The 13745-nt window shown below is 45.1% G+C and overlaps 1 protein-coding gene across 2 annotated transcripts in view; it reads right to left on the bottom strand.

Annotated features, from left to right (window-relative positions):
- PLPPR1 (phospholipid phosphatase related 1) overlaps positions 1 to 13059 on the bottom strand; it is a 235927-nt gene extending 222868 nt beyond the window's left edge. The window contains exon 1 of one of the 2 annotated variants that reach the window (XM_036021978.1): positions 12683 to 13059. The gene's annotated coding sequence lies outside the window, so the exon portion shown is untranslated. The remainder of the gene's footprint in view (positions 1 to 12682) is intronic. The other variant, XM_028526465.2, reaches the window with a different exon arrangement.
- Between the last annotated feature and the right edge of the window lie 686 nt (positions 13060 to 13745).

Genomic DNA, 13745 nt, shown 5'->3' with positions numbered 1-13745 from the left:
GCTTTCAAACCGCACAGCCCTAGCTGGCCGGTCTCTTCCGTCTGTTTTAGGTTCATGTAAAAGAGCGGGTTCTGCCTGGATCTGCTCAGACCCCTCCTCCCTTTGACCTCTTCATTTTCCTTTGCTGGAAGCACCCCTCCCCCACCCACCTACAATTTTCAAATCAAGGCTGAGAACCTACTCAACTCCTCTGGGAAATCTCAGACACACTTCATATGAAAAAGGAAGCACAGTAACCATAAAACTTAATAGCTTTAGGTAAGTGATTTTGGACAAACCAGGTAAAGTGATTTCTGTACGAATGCTAGGCATGTACTCTGCTGACCACAGAACACTTCCGAATCACATCAGAAAGATGCACATCTGATCCAGGGTGAGTTACATTTTCAGCCAGCACGTGCGTTTCCATCTGATTTATACTACATGCTTTGGTTTTCAATTGCCAAATGAACAGTAAAAATTTGAGCCTCGAATTCCTGGAAGAGTTACTTCATTTCCTTTCATTTTCTATAAAACGGTGGTGCTGAATTAGAAATAATGCATTAATAAAGGAGCACTTGTGCAGAATTTTAGAGTTTACCCTTTCATACATTATCTCAGAATGGTTCTTTATGAGCTACTCTGGTCCACATTCTACAAATGAAGCAATCAATTCCAGAGAGGCTAAGAAAACTCTCAGGACACACAGTGAGTAAGTGATATACATAGTCAGGGTTCAAACTCAGATCTTTTCATAAAATCTCACATGGTCCACTACATTCCACCACTTCCAAATGATCTTTATGTCTCTTCCAAAGGCCAGGGGTGGATATGGGCTGCAGAGTTACCTGGGGGAGGGCTGGGAGTCGTGCATTAGTAGCAGCAAGGGCTGTCTAAAGTCAGCAAGAGTGTAGACACCAACAGTGGCAGGGACAGAGACTCAGGAGAAAGAGGGTAGAAGACTGGAAAGATGTCAGAGGAAGTCTCCTGGGCAAAGCCCATACAGAACAATTGTTAAGGGGAAGTTTCTGTTTCATCTCCTATAATAATGGAACGATTATTCTATTTACTCACATTTTAACAATATTGAAAGCACCTTCATTTATAAAATAATCACCCAGGTAATTATCATTTGCCCAGATGGTTATAATTTGATGAAACTCCTTCTTGGTCAAAGTAGAATGGGTTAAGTGACGGTCAATTTTTAAAACCAAATCGAGAAATAATTCAGAATTATGTTTGAGGAAAAAGAAAGGTGCTCAAGTTTCTTCCTGTAGTTCTTAGATGCTCAGAAGCAGATGTACTTGAAAGCTGAATCTACTGTAAAAGTAACTTACTATCATTTTTAGGTCAGGGATAGGCTGGGGTCTAGCGCCTGGGAGGAAAAACTGAGGAAAACTCTTGGTGGGTAGATAGTTCTCTTTCCTACTAGAGGAAATGTGTGGAAGGCCAGAGGAATTCCTTGACAGAAAGTATCCTTTGGGTGGCTTGTACATGTTTCTGAAAGGACAAGAGGAAGAGGATTGCATGCAAGCATACGGAATCCAGGGAACCCACCAGTACAACCAAGGAAAATGAGACTTAAGGCACGTATTTAACCTATAGTGACGAGTAACATTGTCTTCAGGTTTGAGAAAGGCATACATTTTCATCAATTCCGAAGCGTTTCCATGAAAATACAGTAAAGCAGAGAAAGAGGGCCGAGATTTATTCTTTAGGGGTCCAACCTGTAGCCCACAGGCCATGTACGGCCCAACACAAAATCCTAAATTTACAAAACACTGTGAGATTTTTTGTGATTACGTGTCACGATGTATTCAACATGTAGCCCAAGACAACTCTTCTTCCCCCAGTCTGGCCCAGAGATGCCAAAAGGACGGACACCCCTGCACCATTAATGCAAAGCTCTGATGTATGATGAAATCCCTCCATTTCCCCACATCTTGCTGTGCTTCTGAATTCTGAGGTTTGTAGGTCAGCAGCAACTGAAAGTGATATTTTGGCAAAACCTGACAAATTTGGGGGGGTTACCAGGATAATGAGTCATATTTTCAGCTCCTTAGTTTAAGTCTTAATTTCAAAAAACAGCAAAAAAAAAAAAAAAGGAGATTAAAGTGTTATGGAAGAAAGGGTAACAACCTAGTATTTTATTTTATTTTATTTTGATTAACATGAATCTCTATTTTTTTACAACCCAGTATTTGAAAACTTGACATCTAAGTGGTTCTGAGAGCTATATCAACTATATGTCATGTGTAGATAATAAATAATGAATAACAGTTGCTACAATTTCCTTAGTTCTTATGTTCTCAACTCTGTGTTAAGGCAAGTAATTTATTTATTCTTTACAAAATCTCTGTTGAGGGGAGGGTTGCTTTATTACCTCCCGCTCACAGGTGAGAGATCTCAGACTTGGACAGACCAAGCGATTGGCCTGACGTCACAATGCCACTGAATGGCAGCCGTGGGACTGGAACCCAGCTCCACCTGATTCCACAGTCCAAGCTGTTAATCCACCACACTGCCCTACCTCCATAGCAGGAAAAGACAATTAGAGTATTTCAGAATTAGAGTTTTACTTATGCTCCCATCACAGAGAAAAGTCCTCAGCTAATATAAGGAAGAGTTCATGCCTTGATTAAAGCTGGCAGGGGAAAATGCATTTATTTGGGAACTCATTTCTTCAGGTTCAAGACGGAAAGAAGCAGAACTGAAAAATAAATCTCTATTAATAGGTTTATAGAACACCCTGTCCAGGTAATGCAGGCATCCTCTCATCTCAGCTTTAGGGTCAGATTGTAGCCTACCTTCAAAGTGTTGCTGAAACGGGAGACTATTTAGGCAGGGAGGAGGAGAAGATGGAGTTGGGTGGAGTTAGATGGGTGGGCAGGGGTATGAGAATACGGGGGTGATCTCTGCAGCATCTTGTGGATGGCAATGTTTACATAAAGCATGACTTTAAATTCGCTAGGGATTCTTTGCTCATACTAGTGTTGGGAAGTGAATTCCCTAGTTCCCTCTCTCAGATGTGAGGGTTGTTTTGCAGGCTGGTATAATGGACTCAGCACTGGCTTAATAACAGGCTGAAAACCAGCCTGTCATCTCAGCCCCTCCAATCATCAGCTGTGGGACCCTGGACAAGTCGCTTAACCTGGATGGACCTCAATTCTCATCTGGAAAAATAAGACAATTGGAATAGATTATCCCTTCCAGAAATTATGCGAGTCAAGGAGAATTTACAGCTGTTGCCATTCATTAGGTTCAAATTAAATCCTCCCATTACTTTATCTCTTGCTAGGATGTGACCTCCTGAAAAGCATATGGTGTAGTAGGTGGCTCCTAGGAGGAGCTCAGAAAATATTTGTTCATTGATGGTATCTACAAAATAGACACAAGGACAGATGGCCAGAGGACCCTCGGGTATGTCAGCTGAGATCTATTTTAGGATGAAAAGTAGCATTCATTCTTCTCATACAATAGCAATATTTACCAAATGCTTACTAATCTAAAGAAATTGCTTTCATTTGAAATTGTAACTAAAAGCACAAGGTAAAGTAATATGTAAAGCACATTCCCACCTTTAAAAAAGAAAGTATATTAACAAGGAAAATGGGGACACTCATAGAAGGAGAGCAGGATGACAGCTAGTTGCGGGGGGAGGTGAGAGGGTGGAAGGACTGAGTAAAAAGGAAAAAGGGCTCGTGGACATGGACAACAGTGTGGTGACTGCTGGGGGGAGGGGATATAAGGGGACTAATGGTAATAGAAGAAATATAATAAAGATTAAATTTTTAAAAATGAAAAAATGACATTTTTAATAAACATTTTTTAAAACATAAAAAAATATGATATGTAAATGTTAATGGGCCCAAAATGTTGAAAGAACATACACCAAACAATTGGCAGTGGTTTCCTGGGAAAGAAGTTACAGTAGAAATTCAGCTGATTTTTACTTAGACACCATGGGCTTCATTACATCTGCATTTTGTACAGCACTGTAGCACCTACATAAGAAATTTAATTGATTTTGTGATTGCTAAAATACTCTGATTGTTCCCAACTAGCCTGGCCAGGAATTGTTTATGCCACATGTTATATGGCAGCCCATGGAAAAACAACCCAAAAGATTTTCTCAAACCTGGAGATACTGCTTTGCTTTTATACTGTCTTTCTCTCTCTCTCTCTCTCTCTCTCTCTCTCTCTCTCTCTCTCTCTCTCTCTCTCTCTCACACACACACACACACACACACAGCTAATGTTTTTTTTCCAGTTTATACAAGTGTGAATGAAAAGGTCTTACTTTTCTTTCTTTTTTTTTTTTTCAGTTCCTGTGACCCTCAGGAGAGAAGGCTGCAGGCTGATTATTAGAGCATTTGAGCGTGTGGGTTTGCCAGGAAGCGCTAGCTAGCAAAGGCTGGAAATGGGAAAAATGAGTGGCAAAGCAATACTCTCAACTAGATTTTATTTCTGGTTAATTATATCTGCTTTCACTTGATCAGCGATGGCATTGAATTTAAAATGTTTGGGTCGGGGGGGTCACAGCTCCATGTTATTCATCAGAAACATCAATAAAAAGAGCACCCCAGAAACCCTTGACTGTCAGCCGCACAAACCCATTACCCCTCATTGTGACAGATCTGCTCCAGTAATTACGATCACCTCTCCTTCCGTCTGGGTCGGGGAGCGCTGCTAGCACACTCGATGCCCTAATGCCTACGGAGAAAGCCCCTTCTCACATAATGGAGGCAATGTAAAATATGTGTGTTTGTGTCGCATAAAAATGTATGACATTCACACAAAGAGGGGTATTTATTTCCTATGTGTATGCCTCTCTGCTTCTTGTTGTTATTGATGAATGGGGAAAGATGAATGTAGTATAGGAGGAGAAAATAATAGCAGAAGAGGAGCTGACTGCTGATTTCCCATCCATCCACCCCACACACTCCCCCGAAGTCCTGCACCTAAGGGTTTGGTGACAGCAGAAGGTAATAGGGTGATCTGTCACCCCAATCCTCCGAGACTCAGAAAGATAAGTGGGATGAGTGAAGGCTTTAACCGCAGACCTGGGTTTGAATCAAGCTCTAGCTTTGAGAGCCTGGGTAAGCTAAATCACCTTTCCGAGACTTGGTTTGCTCAGCTGTCAAATGGTGATATTAGTACCTATTCCAGCAAGCTGTAGAAATTAAGGAAATCATATATATATAAAACCCCTTTTATACTTGACAGTTGTACCTCGGACATTAATTAGCAGATAGATGTCCCCCTCAAAATTTCCTCCATTTATCTCTTTTTCTCCTTTCCATTAATGATTCTTTTCCTTCCTTCCCTATTTTTTTTTGGACAGAAAGACAACGTTTTATTTTGTTTTCTTTTTAATCTTCTAACCTCGAATCTTCAAAATAGGCCCGTAGTGCCATAAACCATGACCAGCCAAGTTGCTGGTAAAATAATTTCTTCCTTTTTCCATCTTGGATTGTTAAAAAACTCAAAAATATAGTACATATAAACAACATACAGAAATTTATAAATGAAGACAATCTCTACGTTGTCCTTTAGCTCTGAAATATATAGATAGACAGGAAATAGAGCTTTTATTCAACTTTTCCTTTTTCCTTTTGTCCTTGCTTGTATTATACTGTGAATGTAATGTTTACTAACTGGCAGGTCAGCCGGGCCATGAAACGTTTATCAACAGCTCACACCACCATGTTGCATGGTGTTTCCTTCGCTAGTTTCAGTTAGGGCCCGTGACACACAGTGTCACTGCATTCTCACACCCGTGTTGGAGGCCTAGGGAGTACCCTCCCTCCTCCTTCGTGGAAAGTGCAGAGCTGGGGCTTGTGTGAAGAGAGCAAGGCACCTGCTTCTGGCACAAAACTGAAAGGGGTGCCCAAAACTCAACAATCGAGATAAACAATATTTTGGTGCAATATTTAAAAAAATCAAAATTAATGCACAAAAAAATCCATGATGAACAAATCCTCAACATTTTAAATAAAGATAGGAACCAACTCTGCCTCCCTCCTCTCACCCTGATCCTGGCTCTGGGTGGACCCTGAAGTCAGGAACTGGGGTTCCGGTTCCAGTTCTCACACACGGTTTAGCTACATGGCCTCAGGCAAGTCACCGAGCCTCTCTGGGGCTCAGTCTACTCGTCTGGTTTCTCTTGGTAGTCTGATTATAGAGTTTTCCAGTGACACTTGGCACTTGAAAACCCTATGATTTTCTATAACACGAAGCTGCATTATGGGGGCATCAGCAATGACTCAAAAGAAAAAGATTCATTCACTCAGCCAGTCATTCAATCCAAAATGTTTGGTGAACAATTATGATGTGCAAAGTACTATGTTAGGTGCTAAAAATACAAAGTTGAAGACTACAGAAACACACACACAAAAAGGAAGCCAACCGTAATGCCAAAGGTCAAGGCAATTTTCCATAGGAAGTGATTCTGACCTAAAGGACTAATGGAGTTTGGCAGGGGAAAATGAGGATGGGATTCCGGGAAGAGAGAACAGCTTGCTCAAAGACCTGAAAGTAAAACACAAAAATCTCAGTTGGGAAACTATTGATATAATAAGTTTAGTATAGCTGAAACATAAATAGGATCAGTGAAACAAACAAGAAAAATCAGCCTCTAATTGCAGAACAATAAAAAAGAAAGTATTTGGCAGAGTGTGATGCAAAGAGTACTGGTCAGACCCGGGTTTCAGTCACTGCCCTGTTGCCACCTCCCTAGCTGATGGGGCTCCCAGATCCACTGGCATTCTATTTTTGAACACACCACAAACATTTCCATGAAGAAGGGAGGCTTTTAATTCCCAAAGAATGTCGCAAACCTCACATATGAGATATTTAGAGTCTACATCCCTCAGCACCAAAGAGGCACTGTAATTAATACATGCCGTCACTTCCCTGAAAACAATTTGCTAAATAGCTAAGTAGCTGTTGTGTGATGCCTGTGAGCCTGAGGAACGTGAGGACCAGCCTAAAAGCAAGCAAACTTTCTGTTGTTGTTCTGGGCAGCCACAGGCCGCATGCATCTCCTCCACCTAGACTTATGATGGCGGAGCTGGCCAGCCCCTGCCATATTTATGTCTGCTGATTTAATCCCTGCACTTCGGAAGATAGGATTACAGCCAGCAATTTACAGCCAACTGAAATATCTTTAAACCATGCGGAAACACACAATCTCTAGAATCCTGAGCAGGCTGTCACATATAATACTACTATTTACTGAGCACTTATTCTCTCCATGCCAAGCTCGGCAAACATGAACTCATCGAATCCTCAGAACTGTAGGGGATGGGTTAAGATGGTTATCTCCATCCAAAGAACTGGAGTAATCTGAAGCACAGAGAAGTAAATCACGTGCCCAAAGTCACGCAGCTGATAAGTGGCACAGTCAAAATTCACACACAGCCTTACTTCAGAGTCTGTGTTCTCAGTCACTGTGCTACATAAACAAGATTCATCGTCCTGCACACCCAAGGGACACCCTTAAAGTACAGCACTCAGAGACTACTGAAGTTTCCAGAATGCTCAAGGATCTGAATTCTCTGGGAGTCAGTAAGCCCTTCTGTAATTTAGTTATGGGGGGGAATGGCGTGTCCCACATCTGTCTTCAAATCCACCTTTCCATGCTCGTGGAAGGAGCTGCCCTTCCCCCATCTCTTCTCTCATTTCCCACACCTTTTGTTCTGCTTAGACACCAGCTCCTTCCATCTGTTCCCCCTTGATAAACACTGCATTTGAAGCTCACTGAACCCTCCCCCTTTGGCCGCATAATTCTTTCCCCCACCAGGCATCATAAATGACTGATATGTACACCTCGCCTGGGTTTCCTCACTTCCCATTCCCCACTGAACTCCCTGACACAGGCTCCTGAGCATGCTGCTGTACTAACATTGTCCTGTAAATGGTCACCAATGAACTCCTTGTCATTGCTTTTTTTTTTTTTTTTTTAGTTCTCTACTTTGCCTTTTTTAACCTCTCAGCACTTAAAATCATCCTGGTAATTTACACCTCTGATGAGAAGGACAGTTTATGGGATTATTAAAATGGACTTTGAGACCCAATTCTGCCACTTACTGGCTTGGTAACTTTGGAAAAACTCTTGGAATCTCTGTCTCAGGCACCTCAGCTGTCAAATGGAGAAGGGAGCCTCAGGTGGCATGGGGGTTAAATGAGATTCCATGTGTGGGCACTCACCTGAGGCCTGACACACAGGTCTGATGGTTTCAGTGAAGTCTGATCACCACGTCCCATGAGTCCCTTAGGCTTTTATTCATGCCAGTGTTTTCCCATCTTTTCTGAGTAGCCTATGGTACTTGTCTCTCTCCTTATTTCCTAAATTTTGCTAAATGCTGAGACATACTCTTTGGCTTTATGGTCCCCTGTTCTCTCCAGCCTCTCCCTTAATAAAAACAACAGTTGGCATTTACTGTGAAATCACTATGCACTTTGATCTGTGCTATGTGCTCTCCAGGATCTCCCAGGCTCACCCTGAAATTCATTTCCACAAAACAGCACTGAGACTTCCACTTTTCTGAGTTCACACCCCGCCCCTATTCCTCTGCTGCCATTCATCCAGCTGCCAAAGGTCAAACCCAAAGCACTATCTGTGATCATTCCTTCTCTTTCAGCCCCTGTAATCAACCTGAAAACAAATGCTCCTGTTTTTGCCCATTCTGACATCTCTTATTGGGATTTTAAGATTGTAATTCAATATACTTGGGTTTGGCTCAGTAAGGGACCCAATTCCTAGGGCTGCATGGTCATGACTGGAACATGAGTGGTGCAGAGCCTCATCCTCGGATGCCAAGATGCTGTGAGCTCCTTAAATAAGACCCTGTTTCTTACAAACTCCCTGGCCCAAGATTACCTGAAAAGCTTGAGCAAAGCACCTGACATGGGAAAATCCATATATAAGTCAGGGGACTAGGAATCAGGAATTGTGCTAAGTGCTGTTGCTTCCAAGAGGGACTGACAATATAGTTTTTTAATATCGAAAATGTCATGTCATGATGCCGCTTTTTTATTGGCATGTCATAGGACAGTTCCTTATAGAGGTAGTCTCCCCGGATCATTTTGTCACTGACCTCCCAAAGCTTGATAGCCTCGGAAAAATGGAAGCCCACTATTCTTATGCAGGAAGCATCACTTCATGACTGAAGCTCCTCATTCATTGATTTAATCATTCGTTTAACAAATATTTATTGATTCCCTACTCTGTACCAAGCCTGTGATGAATGCTGAAGGTACAGCTGTGAATACCGTCGCCCCAAAATACAGGAGAGTGAGCCACACAAGTGAATGCTGAGGAAGTGGAGGGTAGTGTGGGGGCACAGAGAGGGGGGCCCTCCTTAGGTCAGCAGGGTTGTCTTTGCTTGCTTGTCTCCCAGTCACAGGTCCTCCGCTCCACCCCCACTGCCTCCATCCTTATCATTTCACGCCTGGATTTCCACAATAAGCTCCTTGCCCCCAGCCTCACCACCTGCAATCCATCCTCCACACGGTGGCCACAGCCCTTCCTTCTCCAATGCATATCTGATCATCTCAAACCTCCCCAACCTCCAAACTCTCTCCTAGTCTTCTGGATAAAACTAAAGCTCTTTTGCTTGGGACATTTCCATTCATATTTGATCTCTGTCTATCTCCCTGGCCTGATGGTTTGCTATGCCGTGGAACTCCAGATCTCTCATGGCAGTCACACAGAACTACTTCCAACTCTCTCGTAGTTTTTTCTGCCTGGAAAACACTTCTCTACTCCTTGTCCTTCAACAGTCAGCCGCCTCAAGCTCCCTAAGAAACCTTCCTGATCTTCTTTCCCTCCTGTAGGTGGATGCCCTCCCTAAGTGCTTCCACAGCATCCTAGGCATATCTGCATCCAAACATTTACTCCATGACACTAGTTGTTAATTAGTGTCATCCAGTTGCTGTATCTCTGTATCCACACTCCAGCACCATGTGCTCTAGCTACACAGAATGGCTTATAGTTACCCTAATTCATCGCACACTCTCTCACAGATTTCCTCTGCCTGGGATGTCCTTTCTATCCTTCCCTACCTGGTAGAGGACTATTCGTTTTTTAAAATATCTCAAAGATCACCTGCTCAAATCCCCAAGGGGAAGAAAAAATTTCACTTACATGTCTGTACTATTGGCACTTGATTTGCCCTACAATTATGGCAATTAATCAGATTGCATCCCGGTTAGCTAAATACTATATTATGTTTCCTCCTCCTTGAAAACTGGAGCTACATTTTACTTCCTTTGTTTTTTTTTCTCTCCAGCCTCCACTACATAATAGGTGTATGAGGTATGCTGTCTACAAGTGAGAAAATCCAGGAGCAAGGATGGACAAAATAGCATACACATTAAGAGCGTATGGTAAAATGCAGAGCTATCTTACTCTTGAATTATGTCTTGTGTGTCCACCTTGTATTTACAACTAGATCACAAACCCTTTGAGGATAAGAACACTGTTATACATTTTTATATTACCTCCAATGCTAAATATGGGATAGGTGAATTTACAATGAATACGTCTAAGTACAATCTTAATATAATCAAATGAATTGAACTTGCAGATGTAGGGAAAGGAAGTAAATCATAAAGAGAGAAAATACAGCACTAATAAAAAGCAAAAAAAATAATCTTAATTTTTTCTTGCCAAGTTTGGCAAAGAAAATGATGAGAATGATCACCATGAAGTAAAATGAACATATCCTAACAATTATATGTAAGCTCCTTCTATGCCAGTTCCAACTTGAAAATATTTCTGAAAAGGTCTTTGCTACTTTAAAAAAGAAAAAACAATTTTCAGGTTTCTATCTTACTTTTAATATACCATAATGTTTTCAAAATATCATAAAAGCAAAGCTGTTTCAGTAACATTTGTCACTGTCCTCATTTTCTTTCTTTTTTCCTTTCCCCAAAACTTCACCTTTTACTATGTTGACTTATGAGTCAAAGGTCTCTTTCATAAGTGAACTTCCTCAATCAACCTTATGTATAGCATGTTTTCTCCCACTTCAAAAAAGTTACAAAATGTTAGAAACAAAAATCAGAAAAGGTCCCCGGAGCGGCAGAGAGAGGACCTCCACCTGTCATCTTCAAGTGAAGAGAATAAACACCGTCTGACGACCCACAGCCACAAGTACTGGATCTCAGCTTCTAGTGCTTTCTTCTGCTTGGCGTCCGGATTCCCCACGCACTTTTACAAACCCAAAGCTCCTGAGGTAGAGAAGAGTCAAAAATACACCTTACCCGCCACCCCACCATCCAGGTGTAAACAAAACATCAAGATGAAAACCCTCACGCATTGCGCTTTCTAGACTTGGAGAATGGATTTGTAATTGTGCTAAAGGTTAGCCCAGGAATAATCGAGTCTTTTATAGGCCAGATGTGACATTCCAGAGATCTGCAAATGAGAGTCCCACTGATGAATAAAAGCCACCTACCACAGCAGAAGTAGAAGTGATATATGAATTCCCTTAAGACTGCTGAGTACCTTGTCTCACGCTCGACCTTTTCCCGCCTTAATTGGCCTCTAGTCACTCCTCTCCTAAATGGCCATCATCTGTCCCTCTTCTACTCGCCTTTGTCCCAGTTCTGGACCCCTATCACGGTGACACAGTCTCTGTTGTTTCTAAGAGCCATTAGATTTGAGGCAATTCCCAGGCGCACTCAGAGCATCCGACCCAGTGGGGCTGGCATTTTAGAGGATCCTTTTCTCGGGACCTCTTCCCTGGGACCAAAGAAACGGTGCCTGTCCACCAGCGAGGTATCGGGCTGCCGAGAATCTGTCCCACGAAAGTGGCTAAAAGGCAAAACGATATCCCCACAAAGAAAAATAACCCAGAATCCTCCACATTTTCCACGTGTGTGTCATAAAACCCCAGGGCAAAAATAAAGCCCAGCTTCCCCTGGCTGCAGCCGCTGCCACAGCAGCCCCAGCCCAGCTCCCAGTGCTGCCGCCTTGGTGTGCGTGAAGACAGCACCTTCCCGGGGGAGGAGAGATCCTGGCGCCCAGCGTTTCTAGGAGGTGATTATGGCAAGCCTTTCAGTAACTCATCATTCATCCCCGCACTGACCCGAGCCTCACCCCGGCGCCTCTGGCACAGGCGCTGAATAAGAAAGCCAAAGGCTGCCCCTCCAATTCTCCAGGTGACAACTCCCCTCCACCACCCCCCCCTCCGCCCTCCACTAGGATGCGCCTAGAGTGCGAGGTTGGGAGAAGGAAAGGATGACAGGTGCCCCCGCCTGAGGGAAATTCAGCGGCCACACTTACAGCTCGGAGTGAGAATCCCAACCCCCGCCCGGGCGGGGAGGACTTGGCATCTGCTACCTGCAGGGCGCCCCCGCACAGCGGCTCCCGTCGCAGCCCGGAATCCAGCCAGGAGGGTGGAACGGGACAGAGGGAGCCTCCACGCCCCCTTTGTCTCCACGTTTCCCAAATGACAAGGGAGGAAAGTTTACGAGCAGGGACGGTGTAGCTTTCTGCTGGGTCAATCTGACACCTCGCAGGAGGCGACCCTCCCTGGGACCTCCCTCTCGCCTTGCACAGCCCCAGCGCCGGGTTCTTCTGCACGTTGAAACCGCAAGCCGGGTTTGGGCCACCTGCACCACCACGTCCGGCTGGGAACCTGACCCTGCCCGGAGTCCCGGAACAGCCCGCGGCTGCGGGAGCCCTACTCACCTCTGGTGGCGGAGCGTCCTCCGGTGCGCCCTACTGGGCCGTCCGGCTCCCGGGAGCTAGGTGCATTCAGGCAGCGGCCGGAGACACGCTCGCGGGGCTCTGCTGCATTCCGCCTGCGTGGGAGAGCGAGCCGGCTAGCGTGCGGCGCGGGCGTGGACGAGTGTGTGTTAGTGCGAATGTGTATGTATGTGTGTGTGTGTGCGCGCGCGCGCGTGGGGTGGGGGTGCGCGGGATCACAGATCCCCCTCGGCGCCCATCCCGTACTCTGCCTCTGCCTCTGCCTCTGCCTCTGCTTCCTCCTGGTGCTGCGGCTTACACAGGGTCCAGGTTTCAAGATCTGTTTGTTTAATGAAAGGAAGGAGCAAAAGGCTGGCGGGGAGGGGGCGTAGGGGGCGGCCAGGGGGCGGGAGAGGCGGGGAGGACGCCGGGCTGCGCATGCTCAGAGAGGGACACTAAGTGCTCACTCCGGAGCTCAGGCAGAGGGAGGAGCGAGAGCTGCGGGTCTTAGCGAGCCTGACTGCGCCCACCCGAGCCTCAGGGACTCCACCGGCTTCCCGGAAGGCAACTGGGAAACCCGACAGCAAAGGTGCGCCCAGCGCGGGGATTCCCCAGCACCTGCGGTGCCGGAAGCCGGCAGCCGGCAGCGGGTTCCCCGATCCATCTTAGGGGACCGCTCCAGCCGCGAGTCTTGGCAACGCCGGGCTCTCCTCTCGGTGTATTTTTAGTGCTGGCTCCGGGGTTTCCATGCACCGCTCTCCTGCCTCTGCTCTGCGGAGGACTCCGGTGCCTCTACCCGGAGGTCCAGGAGGAACCACAGGCAGCAGGTTTCGCATGAACTAAAATGAGTTATCTGATCTGTGCTTCGTTCTTCCCCTCCCAACTTCCACTCTGTGAAGCGCAGAAAAGGACGACTGTCCACTGGGGTCCCCAGACAGGTTTGGTGGGACGAGGGCGGGGAGGGCGTTACAAAAATCCTCTTCCAGAGAACAAAGCAGGAGTGGGAGGAAGGTGAGTCTCAGAGGGCTCCATACTCAGCCTCCTTTGGAGGCCGGAATGGGGAGAG

This window comes from Phyllostomus discolor, chromosome 3, assembly GCF_004126475.2.
Source record: "Phyllostomus discolor isolate MPI-MPIP mPhyDis1 chromosome 3, mPhyDis1.pri.v3, whole genome shotgun sequence".
NCBI lineage: Eukaryota > Metazoa > Chordata > Mammalia > Chiroptera > Phyllostomidae > Phyllostomus > Phyllostomus discolor.
This window is presented reverse-complemented; position numbering and strand designations above follow the sequence as displayed.